Source organism: Glandiceps talaboti, chromosome 9 (assembly GCF_964340395.1).
Source record: "Glandiceps talaboti chromosome 9, keGlaTala1.1, whole genome shotgun sequence".
NCBI classification, from domain to species: domain Eukaryota; kingdom Metazoa; phylum Hemichordata; class Enteropneusta; family Spengelidae; genus Glandiceps; species Glandiceps talaboti.
In genome coordinates this window covers 5411216-5436215 of record NC_135557.1, presented here as the reverse complement: position 1 = coordinate 5436215, position 25000 = coordinate 5411216, and the positions used below count along the sequence as shown (strand labels likewise).

The 25000-nt window shown below is 34.9% G+C and overlaps 1 protein-coding gene across 6 annotated transcripts in view; it reads right to left on the bottom strand.

Annotated features, from left to right (window-relative positions):
• Positions 1-25000, bottom strand: part of LOC144440356 (uncharacterized) — a 93074-nt gene that overhangs the window by 24391 nt on the left and 43683 nt on the right. For all 6 annotated transcript variants that reach the window (XM_078129721.1, XM_078129723.1, XM_078129718.1 and 3 more), the window contains one exon: positions 8175-8730. The gene's annotated coding sequence lies outside the window, so the exon portion shown is untranslated. The remainder of the gene's footprint in view (positions 1-8174; positions 8731-25000) is intronic.

Sequence of the window (25000 nt, the reverse complement as noted above, 5' to 3'; positions counted from 1 at the left end):
CACTTTAGCTTCGCACTTAAAGGTTTTGAAATTTCTCAAGGGGCTTTTAGGCGGCAAACTATACAGCAAAAGTAGCAAACACAAGTGTGTTAATATATCGACTTTCGAAAATAACTCTGAATGTTCAACAAGAGAATAGGAAATATGGCTGACAGATTTTTAAGAAAATGGTTGAAAGTACGAAACATTTCAAAAGTTAAGATGTTTTTTTTTTTTAAATAACGATAGAAACATACTTCGCAGTAATATGTAGAAATTAAACTTAATATGATCATTATTCACAGGAAAACTAGTGAGATTATCTTATTAAAGCTGCAAGTGGGACATGTTTTTGAATATTTTTTGTTATTCAACAAATTACTCATAATATCGTACACCCTGATGCACATGTACAATGTCTAATTAATGGTATTCAACAACTTTCAGTGAATATTTGTGGTTGTTTGATCGAAAAAATGACACTCCAGTTACAACTACAGTAATACACAGTTTTAAACATGGTGACAGATTCAAAGTCGAGCTTTGGCCCAAGGTTTAAACTTGTTACTACACTACCTATCTACAGATAATATTGACCACTAATTAACAGACACAATGTCTTTTTATTTACCATTTTTAGGAAATATATCTTTGGTTATTTGTTGAAAAAATTATCCCATTTGCAGTTTAAGTGGCCATATTCTGTAACATTATGGTCCATGATGCATGATGGGTTAACGTGAAATAATACAAGAACAAATCCGTCAAAATGAATCATATGATGTGATACAGAATAATATCACATCTACAAATTATGCATAAATATGTAAAACTCTCACTTTAACTGCAACATGTAAATAACTATGAAAACTATTAGTGAGGGGGTATGGGTATAATTGAAACAAATATACTGTCTCGGTGTCCATATTTCTACCACCTCTGTTATGCTGCGTCGATAAATTTGTTTCGACATACGTTTATAATTATCTTGTCCACTGATTTTAGTCTCAAATGGGGCTTCGGTTACACACTGTGCTACACTTTAAGAAAGCGAGAATTACTAGAGGAGTAATTAATCCTAATCCACACTTGTCTATTAACAACAACTAAAAGGGGCTAGCTAAAAGTACACATTATCACATAGTTTTTACAGGCAATCTATGCTAACAACAAATAAAAGGGGATAGCTAAATGTACACAGTTTTTACAGGCAATCTATGCTGACAAATAAAAAGATGGCATTGTATCAGAATTCGCAGACATAAAGTTATAAACAGAATTGGTACTGCCACGTACAGAAAGTCACAGAAATACATTTATAGTAAAAAATTTGAATCCTTGAAACAGAAAAGTTAAGGATATCAATTACTCAATGTATAAATATATAATTTATTATTTATCATCGCAGTAAGTAGTTAATGGTTAAGAACAATCTTGTCAGTATATACCTGTATAGTGGTGTCATAGAGCAGTGCTTCTAATTTCAATTTTATTTTTGATTGTTGGAAAAAAAAGGTATTTTACAAGTAGAGCCAAACCACTGTAGATAGACAAATCGATCAAAATTTATCAATCAACAAAAATTGACATATGTAACACATGACTTAGAAGTACACTGTAGTTTTTTAGAACTCATGTTATCTGTATATCTGGAACCAACCTTGGACAAATTTAAAACATAAACGTATGAATCTGATGTGATGTGATGTGATGTAATGTGATTTGATTAATCTATGTAAGTTTGCATTCCTAACCATTAAGTTGAGAGATACCTTAATTTGTCAAATCTATTTCTAAGTCGTTCCTATTAATGTAATATACTTGGCAATGTGTGACAATTATAAACAACTGAGCCGTGTATGAACAAGAAAACTACTGCCCTGCCTTCACCGCTACGTTATAAACTAGTAAACTACATGCATGATAGGTTTAAGATCACCAACACAGACATTGGCAGGTCATTGAGTAAGTAAATGAGTGAAACTGATCGGACAGAATGTTAACCTACGAATACAGTTGAGACAGAGACACTTGGCTAAAATTGCAGATGGTATCTATTCATACAAAAATTGTAACAATGAACGTGAGCTATCAAAAATTCACTGCCACTGAATGTAAAAATATACTTACACAACACATATTGACATCACATAACAACTATATTGGCATTACAATTCACTGAAAATTAGTTAATTACTTATAAAAAAAAACACTGTATCTGTTCATTGTGGTGTAATATCATATGTAAACAGTTTGACAAGTTTAAAGCTTGAGCTGAAACTTGGTTTGGAATCAATAATATATTAATTCAGGTTTTACGTTTTATGTTGACCCCAGTATAAAGAATTATGAATGCAGTTTTATCATTTTATATTAACAGTTACATGTACTGTACACTTTATTGCATATTTAAAAAGGAACAAACAGAAAGGCATAGACAGCTTCAAGTTCAATTATATAGTATTCACAAATTATCGGGCCACCAAATCTATCATCAAATCAGACTGAAACAGAAAGAAGTCTATCTAAAGAAGTTGGAAACTGCAGAGACAGGATGTGCAGATATCGTCTTAAATGCCGCAAAATGTCAAACTATATTTATAGGGTTTGCTATATTTATAGATTGAAAGAGTAGTATTGTGAGTGAATGTGAAAGGTATGGTTTTCTTTACATTTGTTACTTTACACCACACGTCAAAATGTGGAAGCTGGATGTTCAATTTGTTTGTGATTTTATCGAGCATCTCAAACCTGTACATATTAACATAATATGCTATCACTATCTTATCATTTCGGTCGAAAACCAAGTTAAGATGTGCCTAAAATTTAGAGTAAACACAATTTTTGACATGGCATCATGGCGGAAAAGATTTTGTTGCTACATGTGACATGCATACAATGGCGCTATAAGCTGAAAGCGTAGAACAATGGAAGGGAGAATACGCATTTTCCACTCATGTTAGTATTCATGTACATTCTGGTCGTGTGAATGCTGCCACTGCCGAACTCCTCGAAAGTTGGAGCGGATTGGTATAGCACCAGCACTCGGTAATGCCCTACTTTATGAAATAAAAAACGACAGATGTCATTGTGACCTGACGTTTGTTGTCGTAGGTCAGCCATCTGGACAGTATTGGGGAAGAATTCATTCTATTATGGGGTGAGAGGATGAGATTCAATTATCCGCCATACATAACCTCAACGATATGAGCCATTTTAAAGTGTTTAACTAATAACAAAAGTACACACATGAAACTTGACCGATGAAAAAGATTTTTCAACCAATTTTTCAACGTGTCATTGAGCCATGAAGATTCATTAAGCAATGACAATATTCTACAGATAGCGTCAACTTTTTCACTGTTATTATGTTTACAACTGATACTTTAAGGTATGCATATAAACTTCTGTCGACATCAGAGTACCATTATGAGGGGTGGGGGTGGGGTATAGGGGAATGTTTTAGGAACCCAGAAAAGTTAACAGCAACCTTGCAAAATGCAATTTCTCTAACATAGCGTTATAAAAATTGGCAAATCTGGTTGACGAGCAATTCTGGGAAACAAATAAAGTTAGGGTCTAAATATCATTTGAAACGATAGCTTCAGTCTTGTATGGGCAATGTTAGGTGCTAAACATGGTCGTCCCCCTCCCCTCCCCACCTTTCCTCACCCGGTGTACGGAAGTTCTCTCGGAAATCCGATACTAATATTTATAACTCTATTGTAGAGAAATCGTACGATGTAGAATTGCTAAAAATTACTTTAAAGACACATCTAGAGCTCAATAAAATGGAGCTAGGTTGCAATCATTGTAGCCTAGGCTTACCTTTAACTAGATAACAGAATATTAGTAAGCAGCCAGGCTAAAACAACTTGGGTGAAGAATTCAACAAGAAATACTGGAAAATCTGAAAGGAATTACAGCGTCTGTCTCTTTAAGCTGTTTATTTCATTACGAGCACATAGATGTATCCCACGACTATCATTGAAAACAACCATGTGATAATTATATTGCAAACTTGGGCTATCACCAACGATTCATAATAGCCCAAAATACCCTATTACAAAATGGTTTGATCCGATCTAGCCAGACAGTATTTACCTGTTGTTTTGTGGAGATTGCATTTCATAGAAACATAAGCCGCATATATATTGTCTGGACGTCTCAATATTACATTAAAAACACGTATATACTGCCCTCAGCGACAACATTGAGCTATGAAAAAGTTATTTGATTGAAGGAGAGAAAGACACGACATTTAGAGGTTAATGTCGATGAAAGAAGAAGGTGACGTAACGCCAATAAATTAGGAAGCCGCCAAAAAGTAGGGCCACTTTCATTCTTTAGGTTCTATTTTTTTAGCCCGAGCATGCGCGTGTATCACTGACATGATATTGCTGATATTTTTACTTTCATGTTGTTGTTGTTGTTGTTGTTGTTGTTGTTGTCGTCGTCGTCGTCGTCGTCGTCTTGTTTATTTGCTTGTTTATTGTCAGTTAAACAGCCTGGCCTCCTGTTAAACTTCACATTTTCAACGGTTTATGAATACATCGAAAATTGACACAGAAGTATAGTCAACCCCTTTATGTGTTCTTGTATTTATTTGTTCAATTTCATGAGCAGAATTGATTTAAGTGAGTCAACGTATAAATCAGCATGGCCATTATCATACTAAATTAGGTTGATGTCTTTCTTTTAATAGATCAAGTGGTGTCTCCAAGCTAAAGTTCTCACTACCCTCCCCTCTCAACTACCCTCCCCATTTTTTGCTCCAGACGGTCTGCTAACGGTACGATGTGACTGACAACTGTTACGTCCAACTCCTTTAAAATTACGATCGTTCTCACTACCCTCCCCCTCTCAACCACCCTCTTCATTTCTCCCTCCAGACGGTCTAACGATGTGATTAATAATTAACAAACAAACAAACAAACAAACAAACAAGTTCACCATGGACTGAAACCAAATGCTGAGCATTCAAAGAACAGCGATTCCCAAACTGCATTGACATGAAAATTGACCGACATAATACAGAATCTGGATCATGTCACGTGATCATGTTAAAGTACATTTGTATGTTAACGACTTCGTAGTAGATTAACTCGGTACAAAGGCTTCTGTCTGGGTCTAAACCTGTACAAGATTTATTGTCGACAAATTCAGCTAGGGACAGTAAATAACAACGTAGACAGAACGCCTAACACGTTAATAAGCAAGTACACGTAGTCATGGCTGACCCCTTGCTGACCCCGTCAAATCTTACCTATACTCTCATCTTTGCATTTTCATTTCCGGTTTCTACACCCCACGTCAGGGGGATAAAAGATTTTTCAGATTTCGTTTAAGATGGCGACCGCCAATCTTTAAATTTGATCCCCACTTCTCTCAATTTCTTGATTAACACAGGTTTCCACTGGAAATTAAAGACTTGAAGTCGTTCCTCTTGACTCTTCTAAGTCAAAGTATAAATTAAATTACTGTTGCTGTCATGACAACAATAGGTAACCACGACTTTAGATACATACATTGTATTTGAAACTTTCAACTTGTAAATGTCTACATTTGATTATTGAGTATTTTAGACAAGATCGACGAAAGTCTCGTTAAAGCACTTAGATCTACACAGTTACTGCGGTATCAACTATGGATTTCATGACATACATTGTCATTGATAATTTTTATCAGGGAACAGTCTCCCGACTCAGCTGTCATTATGTCTTTACAAACATTGCTATTTTTATTTTCATATTAATCCTGTACCTTCTGCTGTATTAATGTATGTTATATTAATGTATTTATGTATTGTATGTTATATTAATGTATGCTATTTTGTATTGTAGTATATTTATGTAGGTAATTTTGTACTTTTTATTATATTAATGTAGGTTATTTTGTACCTTGTATTATATTGATGTAGGTTATTTTGTACCTTGTATTATATTGATGTAGGTTATTTTGTACCTTGTATTATATTGATGTAGGTTATTTTGTACCTTTTATTATATTAATGTAGGTTATTTTGTACCTTTTATTATATTAACGTATGGTATTGTGTACCTTTTATTATGAGTATATATATATATATATATATATATATATATATATATATATATATATATATATATATATATATATATCATCAGACAACTCTGTCTGATGATCGCGCCATGCGTGAAACTCCGAGTTACAACCAAGAAAGAGTTCCAGTGCTACCAAAACTATATATATATATATATATATATATATATATATATATATATATATATATATATATATATATATATATATATATATATATATATATATATATATATATATATATCGGTTACCATAATTTAACACGAATTCATTTTCTAACAAGTATAGCAGTAGTCGTGAAGTATACGCACAAAGTTTATTGTCCAGAAATATTTTAAAAGGTTGACGCTTCGGGCTTAAAGTGGCTATATGAATGAGGATTTACTTTTTTTATTTTGTATTTATAAAACAATTTTGTCATTGCTTCCTACTTGAAAAATCAAAGTGGAACAATATTGACCAAGTCTGTGTTGGTAACCCAACAGTTTTCGAAAAGCTATCAAATTAAATATGTAAATAGTTGGTTATTATACGTACAATAATATTTATTTATTTATTTAATCATTTGCTATCTATTGAGCAACAACCAAGGACATGACATGTTTTGATTTACATTGATTTATCAAGTAGGCAGCCAAACTAAATTGTTTTATAAATTAAAACTTAAAAATAGTTACCACATTCTCATCCATATGGCCACTTTAAGACCCAATTACAAAATCATCTCGATGAACAGTTGTAACAAAATGGTCCAGAATAAAGATTGGTGCGATATATCAATGGAATCGTAATGGCTTTATGAGAACCCGGGAGTGACCTTTAAACTGTCCAAATTATGAACTAATTTATTCATACTCCCAATTAGCATAAAACTAATTTATTCATACTCCCAATTAGCATAAAACTAAATAAGTAATTGTAGAATACCAATACATGACGCTGTCTTCCTATTAGGAATCCGTGTTTATTGAATAATTCACACCATAATATGTTATAAATCTTTTTGTGTTGAACAGATAAGTTCAGTGTACAGTCGACTGTATGACGAGTATTATCTTAATGAGAAATTATAATAATTATTAATTATTAAGGTATGTTTTTGGCGGGAAAGCGATGGCCATCTCAACGCGACATGGACCAATATTAATGAGGTCTTTGCTGGTATACCCTGTTTTCATGAGAGTCATGGTTTAATTTGTGATGAGGGGAAGAGACACAAAATGTATATTCATATTGGTGATATACTCTCCGATCTTTGAGATCAATGAAGTCGAAGAGTAGTTGCAGGCCTAGTCTCACGGTAGAATAAGAATATACGACTAGTCGTTCAGGTATAACGGTATCTTTATAGAAACTAACCACGTTGTGTAATGGTTGAGGAAAATGAAATTAAATCATAGGATTTTAAGACGTTTTGTTTGTAGTTAAATATATCTATAAATAATTCATAAACAAATAAATAAGAGATACAGAAATACATAAATTAGATACAAATTGAACAACGACCAATAATATAATTAGGAAAGATAAATGAAACACTTAAATATATTCACATACATACATACATACATACATACATACATACATACATACATACATACCTAAATACATACCTACATACATACATACATACATACATACATACATACATACATACATACACACACACATACATACATACCTACATACATACATACATACATACATACACACACACATACACACACATACATACATACATACATACATACATACATACATACATACATACATACATACCTACATACATACGTACGTACATACACACACACACATACATACATACATACATACATACATACATACATACATACACACACATACATACATACATACATACATACATACATACACACACACACACACACCTACCTACCTACCTACCTACCTACCTACCTACCTACCTACATACATACATACATACATACATACATACATACATACATACATACATACATACATACATACATACATACATACATACATACATACAAACATATATGTTATTGAAGAAATGTCAAAATGCATGTAAGTCATAATCGGGAGCTAATTGTTGGGAAACTATCTATACTTACAATTTGACTATACCTCTGTAATTATCAGCGTGATGTGAAATGGAATCAATCTGCCACTTTAGGGTCAACAAAAGTATCACTATCGATTCATCATGGCATCTTCAACCCGACAATAGGTAAAATGGAAGTGTGGTGATGTCTAATACCTCGTCTTGAGATGACGACTCAAGTTCAGTGATGACGTAAGAGCTGACGTAATGAATCCATAATTTGACTGTGGGTGATGGAAAGCATGGTATACAATTGGCGCCTTGCCTTGCTGAGACGATGATGCAAATATTGTTTTTAAGATCCAGCGACTTTGGATGACGTCTACCTGTAAATCATAGTAATGGAAATCCGTAAATATAGCAAGTACTCGAGTTCACGGATACAACCTTTCGTCAGAAAGAAAACCACATCGTAACACAGACGCCGACCTCTCCAGTGTAACAGTGAAGAAGTTGACGGTGATGGGTGACATTCCCAACTTCGATCGCAACGATATATTTATTGCAATTCTTCCTAGAGGGTACGTGGAATAACCTCCCGATTTGATAAATTGATGCATCCACATCTGAAATGAGTAAAAAAACAAAAGCCGTTAGGGTGATGCGATAACCATATATTGGACTGACGAATGTGACCATTTAATTATGAGATAACACCTCATCTATTTTGAGTTTCTCTTAGCAAAAAAATAAATTTTACATCATGATCTTTCAAAACTTGCACTTTACAAGTGAAAATACTGAAAACAATAATTGTTATCCAAGGATTTTGAAATGTTACATACATACATACATACATACATACATACATACATACATACATACATACATACGTATATGTACCAGCAATTTCAATGTAAAATGTACATTTAAAGTTAAATTCACCCCTACTCGTACTAGTATAAAAAAACTACATATCGTTGTTATCTGTGAGAAAATCCAATAATGGCCTCAAGTAATCAGTTCTGATTGAGTTCAAAGACCTCAAAGTGAGAAGGCGTTGAACTGTGGAACGGATTCATATGTTGCGCGTTGGAAATTCTTTGGGAACTGTAAACATTAAAATAGCAAGCGATGTTAAAAATGTTGACTATAAAATTTAACTATCTTCGCACGGTAGACCTTATACATTGACTACAGACTGGCTGTTCGGATCAAGTCGGGTTAGTTCGTTTGAAGTCGGGCTAGTTGGCAGAAATGATATGATTGATACTTGGTGATCACGATAACATTTTTTCGAATACCTGTCCACTTTCGTGGGGATATGTTTGACGTACTATCTGAACGAGATGACGGGATAAGTTGCGATAGTCTCTAATATACACAATTTGAATTCATTTTAGAAAATATTCTTGCCTTTCCTATCGTGTCTGCATGCAGGATTATGCCACCTTGGAAAATGGCGCGAAAATATCTGTCGTATGTGTGCAGACGACGAGTCTGAGGCGTGTTCCATTTCAACAGTACACAGTAAAATGATCTGAATCTTGATGAAATCAAACTATTTCATTGCCGTTGCGATGGCTGTGGTTTAAATAAAAGAAAAAAAATCACGAAATCCGAATTAACTGGATGTTATTTATTGACATGATCGATGAAAGACATCATAGCGTTAGTCTGAGTTACTCAAATTATTTCACGATTCATATGATTTGATTAAGCGTGTTCTTAATAAAATCCACTAATCATCACGACATACAACAATTCTGAAAAAAAAACTTCAAAGAAACTTTGCAGCATCTTATGTACAAAGCATTTTAAGAAAATATTATTGGAACAAATCGGATATCTCAGTTCAAGAACTTTCCCGCCAATATTTTCTATCAACGTCTTCCTCACATTTTTGGGGAAAATCCCAACATAACATTACACCAAAGTCAAAAGTCAACGCACCAGTCCATATTGAACAAGTGTTCAAGTTTCAGCAGATAATTGACAAATTTGTGTAAATTTGTGTTCAAGTGCTCAGGCTTTGGCAGACAATTAACAAATTTATACTAATTGTATCAAAAGTATTAGTCCCCCCCCCCCTCCATACGCACATACTGGTACATAGAGGGATCACAAGCCTAACTCAACGCAAAATAAGAATACATAACTCCAGGCGTAAATTTTGACGGTTGGTCGCCATAAAAACCAGACCATTTGTTTAAGACAAATACATCAAAATACAAATGCGACATAATTAGTCTGAATAAAAATACATTTTGTCTAATTTACATGAAATCGTGACGAAATAGTGGCAGAGTCTGAAACTTCATATAACCATCCTGAAATACATGCTGTACAGTTTGTATCTGAGGTACGTACTATGATCAACACTGGCAATCATTCTTCAAATGAAATTTAGAGAAAGGAAATCGGACTTGAAGTTCACGTCAATAATAAAAAACTTTCCCGTCAAAATCACTCTCTTAAACTAGAGGTATAGTTTCTGCAAACTTTACAGTAACTAAATTATCCAAATATTGAATAGATAACTTTTAGAAATGTTTGTGAAATATTTTTCAAAATCTCGTTTCCATGTTGTTTGTAAGTATATTATTTCTATTAATTAATTTATTTATTTACAAAGATGAAGAGGATAGACACAAGGAAACCGAATCAATAAAACTGAGAAAAAGAACTGTATTACGATTTTGTAGATGAGGCAATCAAGACGGTGTCTGAGAAGATAAAACACAGTCAGCACTTTAATTTGAAAAGTTTTGAATTTTGAAAAGTACAGTCAATTTGATAAAGGAGTCCTGACTGCGTTATTCTTCTTCGGAATGTTTGATAGTAAGAAAGTCAAGATTAGTCAAAGAATAACGAGTTTGACAAGTTGGAAATGGCAAGTTATAGTATGTGTTGTCAGGTTGTAGGTATAGGTAGGAATAGCCACCCTAATATACTATGGGTTATAACATCTGAAGTGTGTCGTTCTTGTGTGGAATATGGGCTACAAATTTGAAAAAAAAAGTTATTCAAACTGCAGTAACTGCAACTGAATGGTTTTCGATTTTCTTTTTGTTAGATATAATACCTTACTCTTAATATCATACACCCTGAACAGTATTGAATCAACTGTGGATAAACGGCGTCTTGTGTAGCTGTACACATAGTATATGGTGCAATAAATTGGCTTGTTGGCCACCACACACAAATCATTGGCCCAATGCAATCACGATATCAACATAATACGAGCTCTAATTAGCATGTACAATGTCTAATTATTGGCGTATAAGATTTTTTTCCAAATGAATATATTGTTGATTGTCAGATCGAAGAAACTAAACCTTCAATTACATCGAGTGTAGATTTACATCTAATCTCACATATACCATGGTACCAATAACTATGAAACTACCTACCAGTAACATAAAGGCGTCATATTATACAATTGGTGGTATTCATCCATCATATGCAATATATATGTACAAAAATCCTACTACAAAACCTGTCGCATTAACAGTGCTTCGCCCCCAACTTTATAAATTTATAAATGCCGATATGGATCAACAAGGGGTCATGCAACCGTTTAATGAGTTTAACAAGTACAGTAAATATTCATACTTAATCTAGCTAATTGCAGAATCTCTCTGTTGTTCACAGTTCAAAGATACTTTTTGATAAGTTTCAAAATATTGAATCTTTCAACAAAAATATACCATGGCATGGTTCGTCTAGTGTATCGATTAATATTAACCTTAAGCAGTAATAGTAATATTTAGAAATTGTCCTCAATGGATGGAGAGTTGTCTATATTGTAAAATCCCAGCGAAGTTAACTAGTTGTCGATCTCCCTTAACTTCCATTCAACTGAGTGTTTTACGAAAACACTTCACGTTGAATCATTCGTTCTAACGTTAAAATAGACTCTAAATTCTTGTCAAATTGGCTATCAATTTTGATGTTTTGGTTGACAACCATAGATATCAAAACACCGTTGTATCATTTTGAACAATCTTGTCATAATTCGATGATGAAATAGCGTTTTACCTTTAGATACATTTCGTCTGTTTCTGTTGGTAAGAAAATTTTGACATCCACTATTTATGTACAAGTTCACCAAATGAAACAGTCTTCTTCAGAAGTTAGATCAACTAATATAGAAGACTAAAAAATATAATGTAGGTAGAAAAGTTCTCCAGTTTGATAAATCTTTGTTTAGGTCACCCTTATCACAGAACTGAATTGCACAATAAAGTACTTACATGTATTTAATAGTTGGTCGAAAAGTAATGTATGATATCTATCGCTAAATACAACTCTCTATTGCTATATCATACATGCACGTATATTGCTTAGTAGTAACACCATGACTTATACAATTGACAAACACCGCTAGAAATGATTGATGCAGTCAAAAAATCCAATAAAGATCGCCAATAAGTCAGCATACTACAATTTTTACCAATCAGCCAAAATGTACGGATATTTCACTTTTTACTGAATGTATTGGAAGCCACACATGGACAGATAAGTTACTTAACTATACAGACAAAATCATATAGGCTAGCTCCCCGCACGACATGCATGTGATCAATCCGTTACGTTCGCATTACAAGTTCTTGGCACAAGAGCGTCGAAGTAGTGCTAGGTGCGTTTAAAGAAAACTGCTAAGCAATTTTTGTCTTTATGACTGTAAATGTGGATATACCATGGTTGTACGTCTGGTAACATTTGTATTGGTTTAGACCGACATTTTCTTGATAACTTTGTGGGTTGATAGGTAACTGACAAATGGGGTTTTATAAAACGGATCGTCTTTTTGTCGTTAGTGTCTGTATCATGCAATTTTGTTTTGCCGCAGACATTATATGTCATGGAACTATTTAAGCTTCGGAATCATCTTTTATTTGCTACCAAATATTCTTAGATTATTTACATTCAAAGAAAGTTGTTTTAATATGACCAAGTTACTTTCTATAAATGACCGATGAGTGAAAATGAACAGGCGATTAAATGCTATTGTCGGCAACTGGAATCAAAGATGGCGGCGTACGGTGTGATCACCACAAGAACAGAGTACTTATTCAATTTTTCGTTGTCGTTGTTAGATTTAACAAGCATATGTTTCCTAATGGTTAAAAATCCTTGTCAATCGAAAATTATGAATTGCATAAATATATCGTTGTTAACTCAAATGTCGGTTTAAAATATAAAGTGTCACTGTAGAAAAATGGGAGACGGTTACCGGGTTCAAGTTCATTATAAGCTTATGACAAACGAGTGAGGCTTCGTCCAAACATTCTGATAAGATGTATATTCAAAAACATTTCCCTAAATTCGTCTGGATTTTATGAAAATGAAATAAAGATGAACGAAAGTCGTAATATCTTAAGTACGTTGGTTTACTTAGCCGAGATAATTTTTTTGTGGAGGCCGATAACCGCGCGACTTAATTCAAGAAAAATGTGACATAATCTTGTAGAAAATATGTTTACCTTTGTCCATGTCTTGATAGTAAAGAAATGAAGCAATCGAAAACTTGGTAGGACACAGGCTGTACCTCTGTCTTTTCGGCCGATTATTCAAAAATACATCTGACGGTTAATTGAGAAATTCAAATTTGTCGTAGAGGGCGTACTCATTTGACCTCAACAGTTCATTTCCCAATAACCTGACTGAACCTAGTCTAAACCGATGACCCTACACATTTTTAAACATTTCAAACAAAAAGTTAAGAAACTCTTTCTCTTCTTGACCTTCATGCACGTCTGGTTTCTTTGCCCAGTGATATCTATACATATTTCATCAAATTATCACAGAAGGGATATTCTGACCGATATTTTTTGGTCTAAGCAATACTTTTTCAAAATTAAAAACAATTAAATAGGTGAAGATGAAAAGATAAAACGAGACAAAATCCCGACCTGAAGCAGAGTAACTATGGTGATGTATTGACATAAATGTTAGCACTAAATTGTGGGGATGGGGGGGGGGGAATTATTCACAATTGACAACTTTTTATACAAAAGTTGCTCCCAAAAGTGCATGATTGCAAAACATGTGAATTTCCTTGTGACGTGTGTGATCTCATCGTCCTCCCCAATTCTTTAAGAAACTGGATAGCTAGCTAACCCCAGAAATTCTAACAACAGGTCACTTAAATTCTGAAGGCAGTTGGTTTCAAATAACTATTTTGTTCGATTTTCCAGGGGACCTGACTATCGAAATTATGATCCTAACATAATTAAGTCTGTCTGGGAGTTTCTTGAAGTTTGCAATCAATGATAGTGATTTTAGTGTCCTTAAGAGGAGGACGAGACATACGATTGCTTTCGTCTGTCGAATTGACGCCATCTTTGATCCTTGGAGATTCATACCAGTCTTAAAAAACAACCTGTAAGAAAATATCTGAACTACTTAATTACCATGGTTACTGTCTGAAGACACGGAGTGATGATAGTTTCAATGTTGATCGTTTAGAGTTCACTCATAGAAATGATATCTGCTCGGTATTCCGTACCAAAGATATGTTTCAAAATTTGCTTAATTTTACGAAAAATGATACTGACAGACTGTCTCTTTGTGGGGTTTATTCCTTATTTTATCTCGATGTCTAATTTGCATATTTTACCCGCCAATCAACTGATAACATTAAGTATACAGTACATAACATTACATACACATTTATATTTATTAGACTAACTGATACCACATGCACCACATCGGCCTTGCCTTTCTACTATAAATACCAACCTTACGGAACACAAACTGCATTTTTCGTTACAACCATATTTTACTGTAAAATCAAATGATAGGAATAACCATAATTTATAAATCTATATCAAAATTCCAGACAAAAAGTCACCGTGGTCATATTTTTATCGTCAAAATAAAATTCATGTATATTTTTTGTCTGATGTCGTCTGCATACCAATCAGGTAATCCACTTTTACCCAAGCGACAGGCCGTCACAGATAAAATCGCTTCTAAGTTACAGATCCATGACCCAAATCTACGTTAGCTTGTTTATATACCACAACTAGATACAGTAGTCAGTGTGTTTACATCTCTATCATTCTACAATGGTATGTCACGTGATTCGCACTTTATTGTCAATTTAATTAGTACCCGGATATTTGTCTTTCCTTTGACCAAATTATATAAAAAGAAATGATATTTTAAAACTGTCTACATCATTTGAATTTGACCTCTGAGTCACCATAGGCTGGTATAATAAACCTTTATCATGTGTTGTTGATGTTAGTATTATAATTCTCAATGAAAGCAGACGTATAATTTAATTCTAACCTTTGACCCTAACGAAGCAGACAAACAGGGCATTGCGACCTTTATTGGACTTAAGAATTTTTCCTTTACTTTGACAAAAGGATATTACAAATCTCATAGTTGAAGCAGATGAATAATTTATTCCCAACATTTGACCCCTCCTCTGTCAGATATAAATCAAAACTGTAATAAAAGAATCCGAGTACGTATTATGGGATATTATCTTGGTATCTGTCGCTTGTGTGAAATGAAACTATTAAACTGTATTCAATGTCAAAGTAATATCGTTCAACGACAGGGGTTTTCCTGATATCATCAACAAATTGATTTTTCTCCACTGAGTAAATACAACATCCAACACTATCTCATGTAAAAGAATACCTTTATGATGACCCAGTTGACACACCAACCAACCAGCCAACCAACCAACCATGTCTGTCTGTCTGTCTGTCTGTCTGTCTGTCTGTCTGTCTGTCTGTCCGTCCGTCCGTCCGTCCGTCCGTCCGTGTGTGTGTGTGTATGTATGTATGTATGTATGTATGTATGTATGTATGTATGTATGTATGTATGTATTGTATGTATGTATGTATTGTATGTATGTATGTATGTATGTATGTATGTATGTATGTATGTATGTATGTATGTATGGTATGTATGTATGTATGTATGTCTGTCTGTCTGTATGTATGTCTGTCTGTCTCTCTGTATCTGTCTCTCATTCGCTCTGTCTCTCTATATCTCTCTCTATCTCTCTCTCTGTGAGTCTCATTGTCTCTGTCTGTCCGTTTCTGCCTGTCTGCCTGACGTCTTTCTGACTGTTCGTCCGTCCATATCTCTCTCTCTCGCTCTCTCTCTCTCTCTCTCTCTCTCTCTCTCTCTCTCTCTCTCTCTCTCTCTCTCTCGCTCTCTCTCTCTCTCTCTCTCTCTCTCTCTCTCTCTCTCTCTCTCTCTCTCTCTCTCTCTCTCTCTGGAAACGTAGATATACGTCATATGCCACATAAATGATTTTTCTGGTTATTTATGATTAATTATAATTTATAAACAGTCACATGGTATGGATGAAGATCTTACGGGCATCTTAACGAAACTCGGTAGATCGTTCTGGTTCATTGCCTACTTAAATTTGAGGACGTTCAAGGTACACTGAGACGGAAAGTGTCAGAATGACATATTGGATTGAAGTAGACTGTTTGACGACACCGGCGATTTACAAAGTCGGATGACATTTTGACAGTTAGTAGAGCCAACAGTCGTATTGTTATACACTTTTCGATTGGCTGTTACACTTGTTTGAGCATCATGTCAGAGCTCCGTTGATTAGCGCTGCTCGTAGTGTATTTCTTACCTTGAAACGATGGCAACTTTTTGATTGAAAGATTGTTATTTTTTTAAAAGACGTCACTATATTTCCGTTATATAGATGAAGAGGTGAAAGGTCACACAAGCCTGGTACTGAACGAGTTTAAAGGTCGTATAAAGACTCGGGACACATTACGGGTACAGAAGGGTCAAAGGTCGCACAAACTCTTATTTATAAATTACTTGAAAGTTTTGTTTCGTCCCGGAGGTATATTTCTTGCCTAGTATGGTGAAATACGATACTTCTAATTGGTGGCTACCAGGAACGGAATCTATTCATCTCGTATGATAAATGACTGTCTTTAGCAGTACCATCAATCACGTTGATGGACGTGGAGCTGACTTGTACGACAGCGCTTTGAACACTTTTTGAACACTGACACGTGAGTCTAGATTATCGATGACAACGTCCGTGATTACCGTGACGTCACGTCTCATAAATCAAAACTTTGCTATTTTCCAACGATGGTGGGGACGTCGTCTCGCTGTCACGTGATCGTCTTACGTTCACGTTTGAGCGATACCTTGTACAATAAATCTGAAAGTCGACACTGTCTGTAGGGTCATTGACTGTAACTTTCTTCTCAATTTGGAACAAAGACAGCGTACATAACACACATTTTATACACAAATATGCAACTAAACTTTGATATTCAGAAGCAAATCTAAACAGACCCAGTGTGTTTACAAGTTAGTTACAAATGCAAAATAAGGTTTAGAACCTGCACACGTCACGTACGTCATAGGGATATAAAGAACTGATTAGCAACCCCCAAAATGACATCCTAATGCTTTCAGATCAAATGTGAGATGACAACTAAATAGGGCTTCAGAAGTACCCTTTTACTGTCAGTCACAGAGTACTACATTATTTACGTTGGTTTTGCAATATAGGACGAAAAGACCCAACAGTATATAAATAGACAAAATTGTATGTCAGTATTGTCTGCGCACGCACTTTGTACGGCTCTATTACATATTATATGGTATCTACATAACATATGTCATTTTATTGTAAACCACATAACTTTCTTTTCTTTTCAAAATTATAGTAAACAGTGACAGGATGTGATCCCATTGTAGTGTTTGTATGACTGTTCACTCTATTTGTACCGCCATAAATTTTGGCGAATAGACTTGTTGCAAAGTTGTGTCTTATAGTGTCCATCGAATGAATACAGTACAAGGGCTACAGCAATTGTTTGGTTCCGGTTTGATATAATACCCGACCACACCAAAAAACGGCCGACCCTGAACTTGTTATTACGTATTCGAGAAAAAATAAATAAAATCGCGAACATCGTGAAGTTCGCGAGAAATAGTGTATGTGAAAACTGACATCAACTTAAAAAGACAATATAAAACTGTTCTTCCAAATTGTAATGGCTGTCCATCTGATGGGAAGAAACCAATAACACAGAGACCATATGGAAAACAACGGAAAACATAACTACCTGAACTAGACACTCACACATGAAAAAGAAATCATCTACCTACCCTACCTATTCTAGAATTGAGCGTAATCGGAACCACACACTCTTTATTAAGCCTAATAATGCATCCTAACTGTAGTCTTAATATTTCGTACAGAACTAGGAATTATTCCTGCTTCACACACAGGTCGAATGTGATTTTTTAAAAATCCGAAGTCACACTTTGCCAAATTTGAAGTCTCGTAGACCATGAGATTTGACAGGTGCCAGCGAACTACAATTAAGACGCCAAGCTGCATGACCTAAATACGATAACTGACGAGACCATACAATTGCAATGTTATCACAGTCGCACCGTTTATTGTTGTTGTGCCTAATGACCCACAGATAATGTTTAAAGAAATTACTCTCATCGCCACTTCTTGCGTCAGTCTGACCGCAGTTTTTGCCGTTGTCACAGAAGGGAGACGGAGCTACCGTTGTTTTACTAAAGAGGCGCCTATAAAAATCTATCAATCAACGCGTCGTGCACGATTCACCTGTAGAGAGATAGCCTCAGGAGGATATTTTTCTTTCTTTCTTTTACTACATGTATTTTCCCTCAACTTTACGAATATTCAGTTCATGGAAATGTTATTCTACACGTATTTTGATATATTCATGTATATTCTGTGACTATTAAAGTGGTCATATCAGATGAGGCTTGGGTATTTAATTTGGATTTTTAATTTAAAAAATAATTTTATCATGGCTTCCTACTTAAGAAGTTGACAAAGTCTGTAAGTTAAAGCTAAAAAGTGTGTAAAACGTTTGTTATTGTACCTACAATAACAAACATTTTACTCATATATTAATATTTTGCAATTGGTTGAGTTACAAACAAGGACTTGACATATTGTTTCACATTGATTTTTCAAGTAGGAAACCATGATAAAATTGTTTATAAATTAAAAATCCAAAATAAATACCCCAATCCTCATCCATATGTCCACTTTAATAGTCCTGCACAATATAGTCAGATAATTCTGATGTGTCATTTCTCATCAATCAAGGTAAAATGTCTAATCACTGTTCAATCAAATTTTGTCTGTAAGTATAACTTAGAAAGAACATATATAGAACTACAGTGTACTTAATGAAAGTAATAATGACACATGTGTGTCTTCACTGAATTTACATGGTGTATATCACCGTCGTAAAACCAACAACCCATTTACGATAACGATAAAAGACGACCCCAGTTCAGGTCCTCGTCAAGACAAGGGTGGAATAACTGCACTAACTTGAATTGTGTGAATACATAACGTCGTTGAAAAGAACCCATTTTAGCGAGCACGGGTAATGTTCCCACTCTCGAGGAGAGTTCTGCTGTTGACGGAAAGGGGCAAGACATTTATTATTGAAGGAATGTCTATAACCCTTCTTTTCACTTTGAATTCAAAATACATCAACTCGAAATTAAAAAGATCCATACAACTGCGAAAGGCAATGATACGATCCAGCCTACTCATGGTACGAGTGCAGTTATTGGCTAATACTCTTTTTTTTTCTACAACGTCTACTACGCATGCGATGAGGATTGACCAGATTAATAGTGTCTGCAGGCTAGAAATATATAAATCATGTCAAAAGGAAACTATAAATTTACCACGAAAGAATGTCTACATTTATTTTCATCTCATAGAAGACATTTTACCTCCGTGACCTACTATTTCCGTGTCTGATGTTTAGTGACGTAGATTGGCTTGTTTTGTGACGTCAAATCGAACCAGACGACGGATTTACTTGAAAAGTGATTTGTGTCAAAAACTTTTGGCGGGAAAATCAGTGAATCGGAAAATATGCTATTGAAAGAAGGGGGCAATTTTGTTACTAAAGTTGACTTAAATGTCTTACAAATTCATAGAAGAGAAAAAATGCAGCTCACGTACATGTACATATACGATTATATTATGTGACATTCTAAGCTTATAAAATCACGCGATATATATTTCGTGTGTGTGTGTGTGTGTGTGTGTGTTTGTTTGTTTGTGTGTGTGTGTGTGTGTGTGTGTATGTATGTGTGTATGTATGTATGTATGCATGTATGCATGTATGTATGTATGTATGTATGTATGTATGTATGTATGTATGTGTGTGTGTGTGTTTGTGTGTGTATTTATAGATATATATATAGATATATTAGATATAATTTAGAATACGTAGAAAAACACTCCCAATTTTTTATTTAAATTGTGTTAATATCAGCATCAATACGTACAATATTTTGGCTTTCCATTCCCACAATTGTAAAGTACATTGCATTTTTATTCATCCGTTCGCGTTGTTTAGGGAAATTTCTAGAGAGACGTCAAGAATTCCTTTCTGAGGTCACTTGGGGTTAAATTAGATGAGCCGAACGTTGGTACGGCAGACAAGGTTAACTTACGTGTTACATGCCAGTTGGACTGGACCACATCATGTGTGGTATAATATCCAATAAACATATGAAAACATCTCCAATTTCTATAATTTTGCAAATTATAATATACATATTAAATAATTTATACAATGTTCTTAATTATTCCAAAAACAAACTCCCTTTACATCGAAAGTGAGTTTATTATTGTAATGATGCTTTCGCGGGAACAGGAAGCAGACGACAGGTCATGTTGCAATGTGTTAAGAATCTGTGTACAGGCCATCATTTGTCATAGGTTAAATATCTTACACGTAACTACATCACAACTAATTGGGTTTCTGGGTCAATAAAATACCTTTTTTTGATCTATTTGAGAAATCCTCTTTTCAAGATTACCTTAATGTACTAAGTCGACTTTGTGTAAACAATAGGCAGATAGACATATACAAACAAAGAGAAGAGGGAGAGAGAGACAGAGACAAACAGACACTCAGACGGAGAGAGAGAGTTCACAAAGAAAGAGAGAGTTTACAGAGAGAGAGAGAGAGAGAGAGAGAGAGAGAGAGAGAGAGAGAGAGAGAGAGAGAGAGAGAGAGAGAGAGAGAGAGAGAGAGAGAGAGAGAGAGAGAGAGAGAGAGAGAGAGAGTGTGTGTGTGTGTTGTGTGTGTGTGTTTACTAACAATAAGACATTTTATGGCTGACATAATGTGGATTTTGGGAAAGTCTAATGCTAATGCCGTGTATTAAAATGCAAAATGACAATCGTGATTGGTTTATACATGTGCTGACAGCAGGCTAATAGTACCATGTCTTGTCTTGGGAAGATAACAAACGACATTCAATAAGTTGATAAGAAGCAGACAGGGCTTATCAGAATTTTCGAGTTGTACACTGACATTACTATTTCACCAGACTGAGTTCACATTGACTTACTTTCTTCAGACGTTCAAATCTGGGGCTATAAATATACATTTTATTGAAGTGTTACAATGGATAAAACAGGAAGACTGAATTATCTATTGCACTGATATTTTTAATTCGAAGATATACATCATTCGGTGACGTTCTTTGTATGGAATAACAAGTGGTGTCTAAACTTATCAAGGTTTTTGCGACCGAGGATTTCGACATCGGGTTTAATCTGATTTTAATTCCCAAACGATTTTCAACATTTTTACAAGGTCACATTTAACTAATCTTACTGAATTATATAGTCACAAACCGGTCGTTTGCAGCCCCCACTGTATAGTCGCATACGATCATTTGTAGCCCCCTCTGTATACAGTCACATACGGTCGTTTGTAGCCCCGCCCCCATCTGCATACATTCACGTAGTTTGTAGCCCCCTCTGTATACCGTCACATACGGTCACATGTGCATATATATATATGTGTGTGTGTGTGTGTGTGTGTGTGTGTGTGTGTATGTGTGTGTATGTATGTATGTATGTTTGTTTGTATGTATGTATGTATGTATGTATGTATGTATGTATGTATGTATGTATGTATGTATGTATGTGTGTGTGTTTGTGTGTATGTATGTATTCACTAATGTATGTACTAATGTATGTATGTATGTATGTATGTATGTATGTATGAATGTATGTATGTATGTATGTATGTATGTATGTATGTATGTATGTATGTATGTATGTATGTATGTATGTCTCCTGAATTTTGCAGTACTTCCACCAACGAAAAATGTCATCAGGGCTTTCCAGAAGTGTCATTTTTAGTAGAAAGAGTCAAAACAGTTTTCTACTAGGCCCATTAGACTCTGAATCAACTTGAATTCACTTGTGTACTTAGTTATCTTGTACAATAAAAGTTGACCATTTCTGAGATGAGAAATAACACACAAACAAAATTAGAATTGTTAACAGTTAAAAAAAAAAAAAATGAAGTTAGGTCCTTCTTGCATTAACCCGTTCATGTGCATTTTTAGGTGACGAAGCATAAATTATGACATTACAGAAAAATGTTATGAATCTTGGAATCTCACATTAACGTATACGCACTGACAATATTGGCACAGCTCCAAAGATTTAATCCATGTATTCTGGGAACTAGATTTGTAGGCCGGGAAATACCATACGGTTTACTTTTATAAAATCTGGCAAATTGCCAGAATAATGAAAGACAAGTTTTATTGGCAAGATTTCAAACAGGCCGACAAATTTACGACACAAGGTTTAATTCCGGTAAATGGAAACGCCTCGCTAATTAGCAATAAAACATTGTGTTATGAACACAATGTTAGAATAGTAGTGATGGGAGTAAACAAATATAATATATATATTAATTAGAAATCGTTGAATTGTTGGCAACATCTCAAACTAGAAGAAGGGAAACACCACTTGCGGTAAATGATTTGTCACTTTGAGCAAAGTAGGCCTATATATAAATGAGACGCCATGGACTAGACGTATCTTTTAGCTAAATATGAAGTATAGCTAGGCCTAGTGGGCGATCATTGACCCTACATTGTACTGTGGCACGATTTTTTTCCCGCCACTTTGCTTTCCCGCCACATTAATGCTGAGACGTTGATTTCCGATTTTGTAATAGTACTAATACCCGATCATTCTCTAAATTGTACAATCAAACATCTGATACAGACACAATAGCACTACACACTGAACACTCTACCTCAACATGCGCAGTGTGAATATTTTGTCGGGCGTACACGTGTCTCGAAATCTTTCCCGCTCAAGGAGTCAAGCAGAATTGATGATATTTTCCGCAGTATTTTATCCGTAATTTGTTCATTTTAGACGGGAAAGGTTTACAAAGCTAGCTAAAATTCGTCAGTAAAAAACGGCTTGCGAATCTTAGACCAGTTTCACATCTCAACAGACTTTCTCAAGAACGTTTCAATCAATAATTCAAACGTCTTAATACCAATTGTCCTCCCGTTCCGGAGTACGGAAGATGCTAACGATCGGTCTATCTCTTTATTCGGTCAGCAAACGAAACGTATGTTTTCTATATCTAGTGTACTTTTAATTTCAGCGTAGTTTTAATTTCTGAATATTTTTTTAATAGTCGATGTTCACTCCTCTTTTTCAAGTCACGCTGTTTTAACCCACAGCAACTAATCTAACGTCACTGATTATCGGATCGGCAAATAACAACGTTCGATGACCTGCTATGTCCGTTTAGAAACTTTATGTTTAACCCGTGCCGACAAATACAAGGTTGGTACAAGTCAGAAAAGTGAGCGCAAAAAACTGATACATACGTGGCCTATTAAATTATCTATGATGACACTGATTTTCCTGATGCCAGTTTTATAACCTTAACAAAATGTCTGTCTGTCTGTCTGTCTGTCTGTCTGTCTGTCTGTCTGTCTATCTGTCTGTCTTCTTGCTATTAGGCTAGAACCATTGTTAGAGGAGTTATCTCAAGATATAAAGCTTGGCAAAGTATAATACAAATATGTTGAGATTTGTAATAGAATCCATACCAAAATTAAATGAGAAAAGTATCAGGGCTGGAAACTATTTGACATCGTGGCAGCGCAGACGACAACTCTGGATAACCAACCACGATTTATAAACTACATGTAAGTGCATCGCAATTGAAACCATCGGAATGATAATACGACTTGCTATCAAAGATAACAAAGCTTCTTGTGGTTTGGCCTAAATTCCAAACTGTATTCGTTGGCCCGAATTAAGCACTTAAAGTCCAAACGAATATAATATGAAAGGCATTGATACGTGTTTTCACAGTTACAGACATGGGGGATTACTTTCTCTAGACCGTATCCGCCATTTTGGAAATGTTCACAGTCGAATCCCTGTAGGTAATACGACAGTTGCTTACAATGTAATTCATGCACTTAAATCGTTTTAATCATCTTCTGCGTTCCAGTAAAAACTTTTGAGGAAAGAAAGTAGCATGCAGTCAGACCAAATTTTTCACACATCTCTCGACAAAAAGTGACAGCTCAGTGGTAGACGATAGCCTTCAACGGTCAGTGAAACACTTCAAATATAACGGTACGCCCATTGTACAAAAGCACTTCTCTTGTACATACCAGGGTGCAGCCTATCCACAGAAATTGAAAACGGTGCCGTTACTTGTCTAAGCAGCCGAATTAATAGGATTGTATTGTTCCTAAATGTGTACCGCACCTAATTTCTGGACGACGGAGTATCACGTTCAGATTGACATGTGGTTGTCGACGTCTTAGACTTATTTCACAGAGACAGACAGACGTTTACAAACATGATGACAACGACAACACGTTTATATTTTGTTGCTAGGTTACGTGCCATTAGAGTGAACCTTTTTAAAAATCAGAGCATGTGAATCTGTCAAAATTCACCAGACGTCGTTGATCATAACAGCATTGAAAGACTTACTAAGTGTGAATAGATGAGCTTAGTTGTTCGTGGAAAACTCATTGAGATAAGAT